Here is a 15858-nt window from a genome sequence, read left to right on the forward strand (position 1 = left end):
CATCCACACTTTACTTGCTCCTATACATGTATACGTTGGAGCTTGCCGCAATTTATTCACTACATAGCTAGCCTCACGAATACTTTGTCTGCTTGCGTTACTTTGCATCTGTACACGTGTAAAATGACTTGATATCGGGGGCGCTGTTGCGCACAGCGTAGATGGCCGCCTGATTTGCGAGCTCCTGCTCCAGCTAGAAATCCTGAGAGCAGACACCCTGTTAGAAGCCGCCCGAAGTGCTATAAATCAAGGCACAGATGGCTTGAGCACCCGACCGTAACTCCTGAAAATCCTGGGCTGTGGCGTTCATGTGATATGAAGATCTGCCCATCTGAGCTTGGGCCGGCCAATGCTGTGGGCGCGATCCGCCCGAGGGCTCCGTGGTGAAACCACCAGCGGCCGCGGATTCGAGGAGGTGTGAGGCCGCAGAGGGGTGGGGCCTGAGCTGGCGGACCGCGCTGATCCCTCGCGCCTAGCTGGAGACTGCGACACGGGACCCAGACAGACCGAGGAGGCGAGGAGGCATCGGCGGTCTGGGCGTCTGCCTGCAGCTGGGCTTGGTGCCGCCTTGTATCTTCAGAAGCCCCGGCGTGAGGATCGTGTGTGATCGGCGCACTGTCGGCACACTGTTGTGGTGGGCTTGGAGCCGGCCTGGAGGCGGTGCGCTCCGCCACAAGTAAGAGGGTCGTGGGAGCGGCAGTCGGGGGAAGGAGCCCATCCACCCAGACATCTGTTTCAGAAACCTACCTGGGCCCCCCCCCCTGCTGTTTGGCGGCCGATCGGGTTCGGTCCAGCACTTCTGTGGGTCCTGACACAATCAAAGGTTTAGATCTCCTGATCCCAACAGGCTGCCAACTACTAATTGGGGACGACCGCCGTGTGTGCTCCGCGGCGGCGACTTGCCCGAGTGTATTTGGGACAAGCCGTGTCGGGCTCTTCCTGAGGCACCCGGCCTGAGAATCCCCTTTATACCAGGCCCCAAGATCTCTTGCCACGGAGTCTGCGGCAACGCCGCATCGCAGCACTGCGTGAAGTGGCAATATCCGCCTATACCTGACTGGAAGGGCTCAGAAGAGGTGGGAGCCCATAAAGAATCTACTTATTTACCGCGGCCGGCGCGGCCTCTTCGCCCTTGCCGCTCTGACGGCTACTATTTGAGGCTCCCGGCCTGCTCACCTTGCGTTGCACACACGGCCTTCATCTCTCAGGCACCCTGATGGCCGGCTGGGTGCAAGCAGGCCCCGGACTCAACCTGTAAGGAGCCCATATTGGCCTTCCAATCTACCCAGTGCGCAGGCAGCTACCTGGAAACTCCTGGCTGATAACGCTACTAAGCTACTTCACATTCGCATCCTTTTACAAAGTACGTGGGAGAACACAGTCCACTGGAGGTAGACACCCCCGGATCCCCTGGAACCTGTCTTCATGCTCCCTCCGTGAGAGTGCGAGGCACCCTACAACTTGTGTTAAAGGGGGAAGAAGGGGGGAAGAATAAGGCTAAAGAGCAGCACATTCTCCGGCAACACCATGAGCGAATCACAGAAAACTGGAAAGGGTGGCAAGACTCCCAGCAACAAGAAAAAAGGCCCAATGGATGCTTATACAGGTGGCCAAATGCAGACTACAGCTGTAGATGTACTTACCAACGCCCGGGAGGCCCTGGGCACGGAGGGTGAGGAGCAGGAAGACAGGCTAACAACAATAGTGCAAAACGGTTTCCGTGCAGTAAACATAAAACTAGATGACATAGTATCCACTATAGGCTCTCTTAAAGCCAGGGTCGAGAAAGAGAGTACATGTGTCCCGGAAACGGAGAAGAGAATAAGCACTAACGAAGATGTCATATCACACCATAGCCGAGACATCGCCCAGCTCAAGGAGGCCATGTCAAAAATGCAAAATAAGTGCGAGGACTTGGAATCGCGATCAAGGCGTAACAACATCCGGGTAGTGGGTGTGACAGAATCATTTGGTAAGGGCCAGATGGAGACGCAGCTCGAGGCACTACTTAAATCCGTATTCAGACCGGAGGCGTTCTCAGAGCATTTCCTAGTTGAGAGAGCGCATTGCACTTTGGCCCCGGCCCTTAAACCAGGTGCGCCGCCGTGCACGATAATTGCTAGGCTCCTCAACTATAGGGACAGAGACACAATCCTACGGATGGCGAGGGAGGCTGGAACACTTCAATACGAAGGGAACCGCATACACATATATCCAGATTTCTCCGCAGGAGTTCAAGCTAGTAGAAGATCCTATGAACCGGTCAAAAGACTCTTCAGAGAACACCAAATTTCATACGCTTTGATGTTTCCGGTCAAGATGAGAATCCAGCACGCGGGAAGGGCGCACTTCTTTGAGTCCCCGGCCGAGGCCACGCAGTACATTGAGACTTCCATACCTCTTCCTCCCAGAGGGGGCAGACCGGCACAAAATAACAGGCCTAGGCCAGAGGACTAGGACATACTTGATGTTCGCATATATGTAAGGCCGCAGTGCCACCTGGAATTCAGATTTAAGAGAAAAATGGTCTGGGCGGCTCCATCCAAGATTATTACTGGAGTGTCGGGGCCAAATTGGCGGTCATGTGGAGCAACATGTCCACCCCTGGAATGCTCCATCAGTTAAATGGGGAATATCATCCAGTTGGGGGGGATGATGTGGGAAGGAGGGATGGGGAGGGGACGGGAATTGGTGGCCTTGTAGTGGTGTTGGCCACTTTCGAGACAACGGAATGGATTGCTTCCACCACAAAGCATTGATTTTGGTTGGACGGTTTATGCAGGTTGATTGTTGGGTTAATGTTCAAAATGTGGTTACTTTGAGACTGATGTTGGCCAATTCGCATAGATCTTATTGCTCAAATGGACGAAATATAGTCATGATTCCCTTGTCTGACTCATGGGTGATGGGCTAAAGATAAAACTGTTAACGTGGAACGTAAGAGGAGTGAATAACCAGATGAAGGTCAGGAAAATTGGTAACTATGTCACTAGGCATGGCCCCAACATCCTAATGCTGCAAGAAACCCATGCAACAGGAATAAGCAACCTACATATCCATCCTAAATGGGGGAACATAAGGTTCCATACTGAATAATCCTCACAATCCAGGTGGGTCATTACTATTATACATCCTAGTTTGGGATTCGGATTGGAAGGCCATAGGGTTGACCAAGCTGGCAGATTGTCATGGTTTGGGGGAGGGTGGCGGGCCAGCAATTGCTCCTGGTTAACACATATGGTCCCAACATAGATCACCCTACTTTCTACATGGATGTTTATCAGGTAATCACCTCACTCGATATCCCCAATGTGATCTGGGGGGGGGGACTTCAATGTTGTTCTGGATCCAATACTGTATAGGTCCTTGAAAACCCTCAGAACCCCGAGCAGGACGGCCCTTGCACTGAATCACTTTCTTTCACAACTGTTAGTGGTAGACGCCTGGCGGGAAACACACCCGGGTAACAGAAAATACACATATTACTCGTCAGTTCACGACTCTGAGTCCAGAATCGATTATTGGCTGGTATCCACAGCCATGTCCACAGCAATGAAGACATGCGAGATACTTCCCCGCACACTTTCCGACCACTCCCCAGTGACACTTGAGCTGACGCTCCAGGACGGTCCCAGCCCTTTAAAGAGGTGGAGAATGCCAGGTGAGATCCTTACTGATCCAGGGGTGGCGGAACCTCTTCATGTTGAAATAGCGGAATTTTTTACCAATAATATGGGATCGGTGGAGAGGTGCTCCACAGTATGGGAATCCTTCAAAGTGTGGGTCAGAGGGGTCCTGATGTCTAAATCAGTTGGAATGCTGAAAGGGATCCGTGCTGAACTAATGGCCATAGAGGACAAACTGGATACACTGGAAAAAGAATACACCCGTACACAGAATAGTGAAATACTGTCTGACATACACACTAATCTTCAGGAGTTTGATAAGCTGGCCATCAAAGAAGTACGCTGCATTGCGGCCCCCATACGGGCACGCAGGTATGGGGAGGGTAACAAAACGGGCAGAACACTCTAATTTACTTAAACACGATAAATAGCCCCACCATATTGCCAATATACTCCTGAAAGACAAAGATATTAATGGGGAATTTGTTGAATTTTATAAAAACTTGTACGCAAACAAGGACAGGAAGTCACAAATAGAAATTGAACCATATCTCGAGGCCCTCGCCCTCCCAAAACTCCCTGAAGAAGAGCGACTTGCAATGGATCAACCAGTAACGATGGAAGAAATAACAGAAGCAATCAAAGCTCTGTCATCAGGCAAAGCACCAGGGTCAGATGGGCTAGGGGCCGAATTTTATAAAGAGTTCCACACAGAACTGGTCCCGGTACTAATGCAAGTGTGGGAAGAATCCCTAGGAAGCGCCATACTACCCTCCACTATGGGAGAGGCTGTAATTACAGTACTTCCTAAGCCGCGTCGACCACCACAGGACGTCTCCTCCTATAGGCCCCTCTCCCTTACAAATACCGACGCCAAGATTTTTGCGAAGGTACTGGCTAATTGTTTCTTACCTGTGGTCCCCACACTAGTGCACCCTGATCAGAACGGGTTTATCCCCAGAAGATCCACATCCCTGAATCCCTGCAGGCTCTTTGGCATAATGGCACAAATAGACCCAGGCCGTAGTGCGGTGGCCATATCCCCAGACGCCGAAAAGGCCTTTGACTCGGTGTCGTGGATGTATCTCCTTACCGTACTGAAAGCATTCGGGATGGGCCCCAATTTCATAAGATATGTTAAACTATTGTATACGGACCCATGGGGCACAGGTGTTGACCAACAGATCCATTTCTGAATGTTTCCTGCTGGGCAGGGGCACTAGGCAGGGCTGCCCCTTCTCCCCCCCTATTATTCGCATTAACTATAGAACCTATGGCGGCTGCGGTTCGGCTGCGACACGCAGACAGGGAGATCAGCATGAAAGGGTTTACTCAGCTGATATCATTATACGCTGATGACACGTTACTATATCTTCGGCAACCGGAAATAAACCTGACACCCATCATGGCCGAAATACAGGAATTGCGGAATATTCAGGGTACACTGTTAGCATGGCTAAATCAGAAATATTCCCACTCACACCCACTACCAAATGCCCTGACGATACACAAGGTCTTCTGTGGTCGGAACAACACATCAGATACTTAGGAGTCCTTGTATCCAGAGAAAAGAACACACTATATTTAGATAATCATGAAAACACACTGCAAACAATACACACGAAATTACAGATGTGGGGGGAGCGCCTCCCTATGGCAGAGTATCCATCCTCAAGATGGTCGTCTTGCCCAAATTGCTCTACCTCTTTGTCAACATCCTTGAGTAGGTCCTTCTTTGCCAGGCTCCGTTCCATGGCAGTGACATTTCTTTGGAATGGAAAAACAGCAAGGATAGGGTGGGAGAAAATGACGGAGCCATACGCCTCAGGTGGATTGGCCACCCCCGACTTTGAGCTTTACTATTATGTTTCCCAGGCTCAATTTGCAAAGTATTGGTACAATGTCACGACCAGAACTCCCCATACATGGATAGAAGAATACGTCCCACGAACATACAATCAGTCATCTTTGATTCGCAATACAGGGACACCTGTAACTACAACCCGGTGAGTTGCACTGTCAGGGCATGGGAGGCCATATACAGGAAACTTAAACTCGAGACACCCTATAACCCAGATGTCCCCCTTTGGAATTTCCCGGGCATCTCGCCCACTCATGTCAGCAGCATACAGGAATCCTGGGATCCACATCATGAGATGAAATTGGGCGATATGTTCATTGATGGGAGGTTTGCAACCTTGGGGGAATTGGTGCGAGCACTGGGAGTTGGGCCGCTAAAAACACTGCAATACTACCGCATGAGAGCTGCATTTCAAAAGAGATGGCCGCTCTTTCCAGACGAACCCCTCCACACCCATGTACACAGCTAGTAACTGCAGAAGGGGGCTTGGGAATCTCCAGGCTGTATGAGGCAGTACAGGCCAATACCCCTACGGTAAATCGCATTAAAGGAAATGGGAAAGGGACCTACAGATATCCATAGAAGATGGGAAATGGGCCAGGTACTGCTCCCTTACTAAGAACATCTCGCTCAACGCTGGGCTCCGGCTAATTCAATTTAAAATCCTAAATAGGCTACATTACACGTCGGCAAACATTGCAAAATTTGCAGCTGAAAGCTCGGATGCCTGCCCCAAGTGCAATGCGCCCCGCGCCAGAGCCCTCCATATGTAATGGAAATGCCCGGTGGTGGCCACATTTTGGTGTGAGGCGGCTGAAATGCTTGAGGAGATAGCGCAGGTCCCCCCTGTGTTGACTCTGCGGAAATACTTGTTTGGTGATACTGGCAAGTGCTCAGAGACGGTTAGAAGACTGTTTAACATTTCATGTGCGGTGGCAAAAAAATGCATTATTACTGAAATGGAAAGACAAGGGGCCACCCAGCATGGAACAATTTCTTCGAGAATTAACATATATTAATGAGACAGAAGAACAATATGTACTGACGTGTCCAACAACATGTAGACCAAAAGACATATGGGGCCCGTTCAGGGGATATTTGTGCAACATGAGCTCGGATGACAAGGAATCCTTGTAATATTCATTGTATGTATGAAACACATAATGTATATTGTTGTTTTATTGATTTGCAGGTTGGAATGGCAATGCGTCTCTCTCTGTGACCACTAATAAAAAGAGTTTAAAAAAAAAATGACTTGATATCTTCATCATTTCTGTAGCATAAGTTTCCACACCTCGAGCCGAGATGTCACTTAGCTTTGATACTTTCTTGATGCCTTATAGAATATACATCTTCTCTTGTCTCTGCATCCTTTTCTATGTACGTCAGTCTGGCTTTGTATGACGTCACCAATCTGCTCTTTCATTGATTCGTTCTGCTTCTTCTGGAATTTCATTCAAATGGCCATCATATTGTCTCGTATGCTGGTATGGCTTTCTCAATGGGAACCTTGCTTCCAGAATTCTCCTTGGTATTGGTACTCTTACTGGTACTGCACGTGTCTCACACTCTGGCTCCCAACATATAGGCAATATGAGCGAGATGGTTGAAGTGGGGGTATCTAGCTCCTTCTCTACAATGACACCCTTCCAGCTCTACTGCCATTTTCAGGTCAGTGTGTATCCCTTACATCAAGGCTGAAGGCAAAAAAACTACTCTGCAATAAAAACGTTTACTTCAAACTGGAAGAATGCAAACAAACGCAACTATGCGAAATGGTGGTCAGATATTTGCTAGGGCATGATATGCCAGAAGACTTTATTGCTCCTTTTCCCCTCAAGTTAGTAATAACAATCTATGGTCCTGATTAAAAGCCTACATTAGTGAACTTACTCAACCCCACATACAAAATCTTAGGCCTCTACTAAAACCACCAGACTAGCACCATGGACTGCCCTACCTATACTTCCTTTGGACTTAATTTGGATACTCATGCCACCCTCAGCATTACAATAACATACCTCTCAACCTTTTTAGTCCCCTTGGCGGGTAAGGAGCTTGGCGTGGGAGAGAACTAATTCCATTGCGGGTAACACTCGCCACAAGCGTATGATTTGAAAGGTCTGCAATAAGTATTTAACGATAGCTCTGAACCTTTTGTGTTGCCACGGTGGGTGAAAACACCCAATTATTTGGAGGGGCTCGTGAGATCCCATGAAGTGAATCGGCCTATAGGAGATTTGGTGGACGAGTCAGCCGATTGCAAGGTGGTTGACTCCTGCCAAAAGCGTGTGAGTTGAGAGCTATGACTTAACATTACATTAAATAGTAGGTACGTGGATCAGGCTATCCTCAGCAGAATAAATCAAACTTGATAAGTCCATAGCTCTCAACCTTTCATGGCCCTTCTACGGGGGAAAACCCCTGATTTTGCATTTGGTGGGTGAAAGCCCGTTGATTCCTATGGGCGTGCAGGGAGCTTGGGGGTGAGAGGGCTGCCTAAGTGGCAGATGACACACGCCAAAAGCGTGTGAGTTGAGAGGTATGTAAGCCTGTCTAATTGGCCATGCAACATTTAGACACCTTTGTATTGGGACATCTACATCTATAATGTTGAATCGTCCTACTCAGATGTCAATACAACATATCATTCTACATGTCTATGTAGACCATCTTATCAAAGAGCCGCAAAGTCTTCTGACTTTTATCCTTGTTAATTCTTTACTAACATGTTGTAATCAGCAATAATATTGTCATTACAATATACCCGATCCTATTTGCATTGTTCTGCAAATGCAGGGTATTTCCAATACTAAATTTAACATAATACTTTATCACCCCTGGTTTTTACTACAATATCTATTGCCAAAGTGTGATCATCTTTCCATTAAAATATTTCAAAAAAGAACTCTTCCTTACCTCAAACAATATACCCAAATCTGTCACGCCTGCCCCATCACTTTTTATTAGATGCTCGCCTAACCTCACTAAAGATCGGATTCTTCCATTCCTAGAGGTGCCTGCACTCAATGCCCCTTTCTCCCCAGACCGTTCGGTGCTTGCCGAGCTTTACAATACCACCATCAAAACGGCAGTTGACGCCATTGCCCCTTTTGAGAACAAAAAAGTTAAAAAGAAGAAACATTCTAACTCATGGTTCTCCACTAAGCTTAAAGAACTACGCACTCTCAAGCGCAAAGCGCTTAGGAAATGGCAAGCGGCACCACAAGACTCCACATGACTGGCTTACAAATCATAGGCTGCACAATACAAAAAAAGATATAATTATAGCAAAATCAACAGCCTATAATGCCAGGATCACCAATGCCACATCGGAATCAAAAGAAATATTCTCAATTTTTAAAGAATTGGCCACACCAATCACCATCACCCAGTGAAAGATTTTTTTTTCCATTAAAGATGAAACTTGGTGCACTAGTGTCCAAACAGCCATGATAAACAAAATTGAACTTCTGCAAGAGAAGATCAATGCCCACTCCGAGGCCCTGCCCAAAGTCAACTTGCCTACGTCTCATACATAGAAACCAAAAAGCAAACCCTATTCTCCTTCAGAGAAGTAACTGAGATAGAGGCAATTCGCATCATTCAACAAACCAAACCCTCCTACTGTAAGTCTGATGTTTGCCCAGCCAACCTCATTAAAGAGTGTGCTGATACATTAGCCCTGTTTTTTACAGCATTCATTAATGCCCCATTTCATTCTAACACTGTGCCTTCCTGCCTTAAAAATGCGTGGGTCCACCCATTACTAAACAAAAATTTCCCTAGACCCCGAAAATCCAAACAACTACAGACCCATCACCAAGGTCACATTTCTGTTAAAAATTCTGGATAAAGTTGCCTATCTTCAAATCCATCAGTTCCTAGAAGCAAACAATGTACTGGGGAAGAGGCAATCTGGCTTCCGTCATGGCCACGGAACAGTCTGCCTTACTTGACCTCAAGATCCAGCTCACTGAGATAATGGACCAAGGCAAGCCAGCACTACTTCTAGATTTGTCGGCGGCGTTTGATCTCGTTGGCCACGAGACCTTATGTAAACAACTCAAGAACTCTGCCCATTTCTCCCCTGAAGCTACATTGTGGATCTCCTCCTTCTTGAATGGGAGACATATGATTATGAGAATGTTTTCTGAGCAGGCATCCGCCGCTCCCACCACCATCGACTGTGGTGTCCCTCAAGGTTCGTGTACCGCGCCTACACTGTATAATTTATTCACCCTGCCTCTTTTCAATTAAATGGATGATTGCAGCATATTTTCCGCAAATTATGCCAACGGCACTCAAGTCCTTCTCCCTCTCACAGGCTCTTATGCACATGATGCAGCTGCATTATCAAACATCTACGCAGCCATCGAGCCATGGATGGCACTAATGGACTATGCCTCAATGGAGACAAAACAGAGATCCTCCTGGTTGGCACCAAGGATACTCTGAGTAAAATGGACCCTCAATACAGGACGTTAATGGTTGGCTGAGGGAAGTTAATCAGGGGCTGTGCACTTTTAGATCTGTAGATGCGGGAAGATGCACTTTCACAGTGTTCAGCAGTGTCCAGCAAACTAGTACTGAATGGAATTTGCTGTTTATGCTGACCGCGAGCGTTCTGATTTTCACTCAGAAGTATAGTGCTTGACTAGGTTTCTCACGGATCACTTTCTGTTGGTGTTATCTGAACTACCAAGGTTCACCTTTCTCACAGCGTTTAATTCTGTTCAAGAAATAGTTCAGCTTAACCTCATAACAACTGCTCCCTACATTTTGAGTACTTAATCTTGTATCAGTATTCAAATTTAGGAAGCATGTGCAGTTGGAATGTTCTCTTTTATTATAATCTGATGGAAAAGACAAATAATTATGAAGAGAACCTGACTAAGTAAAATAGGTATGCCCTTTAAAACAGTAGTTTTCAAAAAAATGTGAGAACTTTTTGTTGCAGGTTATGGTTATCAGCATGGTGGCAGAAAGACATGTTGGAACATGTAGGCCCAATTCATCCTTTCAGCTCGAGGAGAAGCTTCCTGAATTAGGAAAATACTGTGCCCCTGGAGGGAGGGTGAACCCAGGGAATACTGCTGCATCCACTATCTGGGATTCTCATCGGGTAGCAGCCAGATCCATAGCTCTCAACCATTTGTCTCGCAAAGGCGGGTGAAATCACCCGATTTTGTTTTTGGCGGGTGAGGCGCCCATTGGAATTAATGGGCGTGCAGGAGGCTTGGCGGGTGAGTCAGCCCTTTGCAAGGCGGGTGACACCCGCCAAAAGCGGGTGAGTTGAGAGCTATGCAGATCAGACCAGTCCCCTATGGTTTAGAACCCCCTTCATATAAAAGGGTGGGAAGTTTCTCCAACTCATCACAACTGGTCAAAAGATGTAGACATTAACTTTAACCTTTTATATGATATGTACATCTACTCACTATCTTTGCCAAAGTTCTTACTTTTTTGATAAGTGGAGAAATTTGATTTGGTATTCTCTTCAGGTTCTAAAATGATTTTTCTGCAATTGTTGAAATGAGTAATACACTTGTACTTCTAAAGTTTCACACAGACTCTCAGAATTAGGAAGGGTTGTAGTTTCCATGGCATGTAAACCCTATAACCAAAGTAATATTGCTTACGAATTACTTGGTGTGGTTTGCAATGTCTACTTGAATAAATTATTTTTAACTTATTAACAAGAAATATATATTTGTTCACACGGACGGTTTTTGATATAACCTTTCAGCCATTAGTGCAGAATTCGTTTTGAGTTTCCAATTTATTGGAGCTAACTTATAAATCTCATGGCCCAATATAAACTGTTACGCTCTCTACCATCCAGTAACGCATAACTTACGTTTCTGGTAACATGTTAGCAAATATTATTTTAATATTATTTTTCTCATGTTGTTACACATACAGTCTCCGATTGCAGAAATACGGCAGTGTTCCCCACTTGATAGCTCATTTTGCGAGTTGATAATCATCACTTGTTACATCTATTCAGTCATTTCAAAATGTCTGTCGGAAGACCTTAATACGCACTCACTTCTGAGGCTGCATGCATCTCCAGTTCAGAGATGAGGCACTACTTATAAATCCTTTGTTTGTGTTTGAACTCCCTAATGTGAACGAAACACGTTGTTGCCTGTCATTTGTTCCTTCCACTGCACAAATAATAAAGAACATGTGTTGTGGACTACGTGGTGCCTTTCTTTTGCACCTTAGTGACTTTCACTCAGCTGCTGCTCTTTGGAGTGCAGTCCGTTTTTCGTACTTTGTTGTTCATATTATATATATATATATATATGCAGGGCCGATCTTTGCATCAGGCAGCTCAGGCGGCTGCCTGACGTTAGCCTCTATGGGGCGCTGCACCAGCAGTCCGTAGTGCCAGTGCTAGAAAACATGTGTAACACGTTAGTTTCCTAACATTATAAAAATAAACGTGCCTGTTAATTTTGATAATGTTAGGAAACAAACGTGTTACACGTGTATTCTACCACTGGCACTGCTGCAGGCTGCAGCCTCGGCCCTCAGGCAGGGCAGGACAATTGGCAAATAAATCAGCAACATTTGTTGCTTTATTCACTTCCCCCGGCCCCAGGTGGCGCCGGTGCCGCTGGTGCTATCCATGCCCATGGGCGCACGTGCAACGTGCCCTCCTCCAGGCTATGTGTGCGCACTGACAGTGAAGTGAGGAATGATTGGGGCTGGCTGGTGTCCTGAAGTTGGTCCCATCACAAGCACACACAGCAAAGCAGCAGCAGAATCAGCAAATACAAACAGTTGCCGCATCCCGCCCTCGCTGATTGGGCCTTGTTTCAGGAAACCGGCAGTAACTACAGCCTGCTGAGGCAAGCATACTTCTTTCCTCCTGCTCCCGTCCTCGCAGGTGAGGCCTATTGCTGCATAGGCACTTTATTTATTTTAAAATGGTATTGCGGAGATGACTGGGCCAACCAAGAATGGCCTTTGGAGGCCACAAAGCTAGACACTTTTGTCAAGGCTCAGGTAGTCATGAAAAAGGAAGCGAGCACTGGTGGTGGACTCGCCTCAGGAGGTCAAAAGGCTGGTCTCGGAAGACCTGGGCAGAGTGTCACCGTCAGCAAATCTTAGACAGTTGCAAGTTCCAGCGGGGTTGGATTGGTCCGTCCTTCGGCCATTCGGCCCATGGCTGGGCCGAAATCACTTCAAGGGCAAGGCCCTGGGAGCCGGTACCATGCTTGGGCTGGCTTGGGGTTTACTACACCCCCCTAGTTCCCGCTCCCAAGCATATTATTTGTTGTTCCCCCTTTCCTGGGCATGTACTGCTGACTTTATTTTAGTGCAAGAGTTTTATAGATTTCCCTGTTCGCTCAGACTTGTCCTATACTCTTCTTTGTCGTTGTGCTCCTTTTGTTTGGAATAGCAATCACGCTAGTCTAATGAGATAAACAAACACCTACACGAACGCGCCTTGCAAATGATGGTGTGAAGGATGTATGCAGGCCCTGGACCAAAAGCTGAGCGAAGTCTGCACAGCAGCTGGCTTAGGAAAGCGACTCAGCCACTGCAGTAGAAACCGTCTCCGTGGACGGTTGGCCCATCTTCCGTATAATGCAAATATCCAGACTTGCAGGATGCATGCTTCACTTTCTTTGTTCCAGTGGGGGCAACAGGCTGTAGCATCAATTCATGCCCTTTAAAATACCCCGCACGGTGCAGCTTCCAATCACCTTACACACAAACGCTGGGAAATTGCCATGACTAGCTAACGCCACATTAATCAAAGCCAGGTCTCTAAAGAATGGTTCAAGTGTTGGGGAATCACCTGCTCACACTTTCTCTCGTGTGACCAACCAGTGCGCAAAAGATGTTTCAGAGCGTGGGGCTCTTGATGCCACCCGTTTCTGAATTTGATACACCAGCAGCTAAACACACCCCGGGGAGGCCGCTCCTTTTGCATAGTCCATTTCTCTCCCAAGCTCGGGACAATGTTCTTTACCATAATGGAGAATGTGAAAAGGCGCAGGGCTGCAAGGCTGGGGGTTGGGGGTGGAGGGCAAAGTGCACTATGCTTGGGGTACACTGGAGATGCTGCCCCTGATACCTGCAGTACTCCATGTCCCTTGAAATGAAATTCATCTATACACTGCACAATGTGCACGGCTGCTGTTATTGAAGCAGCACGAGACTAGTAATTTGCAAAAAGTAAACTTAACGAGTCCCAAGAAAAGGTTGCCTTCAACCCTATAAGAATTTGATTATTTTTGTTTTATGTTGGGATGGCCAACATCGTTTTTCTTTGCAATCTTACAATTTCATGGTGCTGTCGGGAGCTAAAATGAGTGATCATGGGGGAAACATTTAAGAATTCTGAGAGTTTACGAGCATGAGCGAAACAAACCCGGAATACTCGAACTGCCATTTCTCTGCCGCGCTAATGCACTGCAGTGTGTTTCAATGTAAAGTCCACATTGTAATATCATAATTTTAGAACGCCACCTCTCCAACATTAACATTGGGAGCTATGTTGAATTGTACATGCATGTCAACAAAAATTAAATAAATATCATCAATGACAAAAGCAAAACAAGAAATGGAGTGTAGAAACACTGGAAATAAAATAAATGCAAATGGCCACCCACTGCAACATGGTACAAGGTAAGGAAGCCATACACAGGTGTGTTTTTGATAAGCCTTAATGGCAGGTGGTTGTAAATATGTTTCCCTGAGAGGGTGATGCAATCCTTTAGAAAATGGCTTGAGTGAGGCCAGCTGTCATGATGCCTACCCCCAGGCATCCGGACCAAGCCCATCAGCCCCGGGAGCAGCCATCTAGACATTTAGTACAACCTCAGCAGTCCCGGCTAGGGGCTATCTGGGTTCAGTCCTGGCGCCTTAGGCGCCAGGCTCATAGTAGAAATCAGTCCTGGCACCTAAGGCGCCAGGCTCATAGTCATTACTTACCTCAGGCAGACCATGCTGCAAATGACTCCAATCCAACATGAAGCCTGAAAGGGACTATTTTTCTACAGGGACTATTTTTTACTCGGGTGTGGTTCTAGGGACTTATTACCTGCACTACTTTTGAGGCTATTTAAACCACGCCCAACCAGCAACACAGGGTTCGCGTTATTCTGCATCCAGCAGCGTAACGCTCACTGTGCCTGCAGTCTGCATCCAGTCTTCTGCCACGCCCGCCTCGAATCCGGAGCTCCTAAAACAAAGAGGAAAGAAAGGGACAAGGTTAGAAAACAAACTTATTTCTATTCCACACCTGATTCTGGATCCATCTCGTCTCCCGACCTGTAAAGAACATCATTTCTGCACGCGCCGCTCCTCCAGCTGCAGCGCCGCGCCATACTCACCAGTCTTCACAGCATCCTTCGGGTCGGCGCTGCCTCCATCATTTCTTCGCCGAACTTCGGCACCTAGGAGACAAAAGAAAACCACAAGGTGAGCCGAGGGAACCAACAAATATAATTCTTACCACTATAGACTTACCTGATTTACCAATGGAGGCATCCTTTTGTGACTCTCCATATTTTCATGTGCCGCATCTGTAAAGAGAGACAAAACAACACGTTTTCCACATGCAACATTTGCCGGACAGCGCCGGGTAATACAGACTCTTACCTGAGCGCCACCAGCTGCCACAAGATCATCTTTTCACGAGCCAGCTGCAAGACAAGAAAGGAAGAGGGGAACAAGACTGAACATCGGAAATATTGAACTCTATGAACTTAATACTTACTGGTCCTCACCAGGAACCTCAGAGTCAATACTCTCCGGAACTCTCCTGAGCCTTCAAACCAGTGAAGTAACTTGAATCGACGCGCCCCTGCAAATCCACGCAGGATGGAGAGCTCATCTTTCAAGAATATAAGGTGAGATTGCTGTGAGGGCATTTCGGAGGTGATTAGTTGGGGAGGACTGTGGGGGTGCCATCACTTGAATCCACAAGTGGCTAAATCCATCTCTCCACTTGCAGGAGAATATTTCTACGGGTTAAGCAAACAAGATTAGGAGGGCAGATCCAGTCAGTCATCGCTGCACTACGCATCATGTGGGTGGAGACCGCAGCTGTCTGGGTCCGACCTACGCCCCTGTGGGAGCCAGGTGAGCGTAACAGAACGCTAAGCCTATCTACAAATATCCCCACCCGGGCGTTATGGAAACCTCAGAAACCGACCAACTAGCCCTATTGTTAGGGGAACTTAGGGCAGAAGTGCACTCTGCGCGCCAAGAGACTAATGCCCTCAGGAGAGAACTGATTGTGTCAAAGGAGCGCACTGATGATCTTGCTAGACAATTACTGCAAAACCAAGCTAGGCAAAAACCATTACCTGGATTAGGGGGGAATCCAACTCCTGTTTCATCGAG

Source organism: Ambystoma mexicanum, chromosome 1q (genome assembly GCF_040938575.1).
Source record: "Ambystoma mexicanum isolate Mex_15411 chromosome 1q, UKY_AmexF1_1, whole genome shotgun sequence".
In the NCBI taxonomy this organism is placed as follows: Eukaryota; Metazoa; Chordata; class Amphibia; order Caudata; family Ambystomatidae; genus Ambystoma; species Ambystoma mexicanum.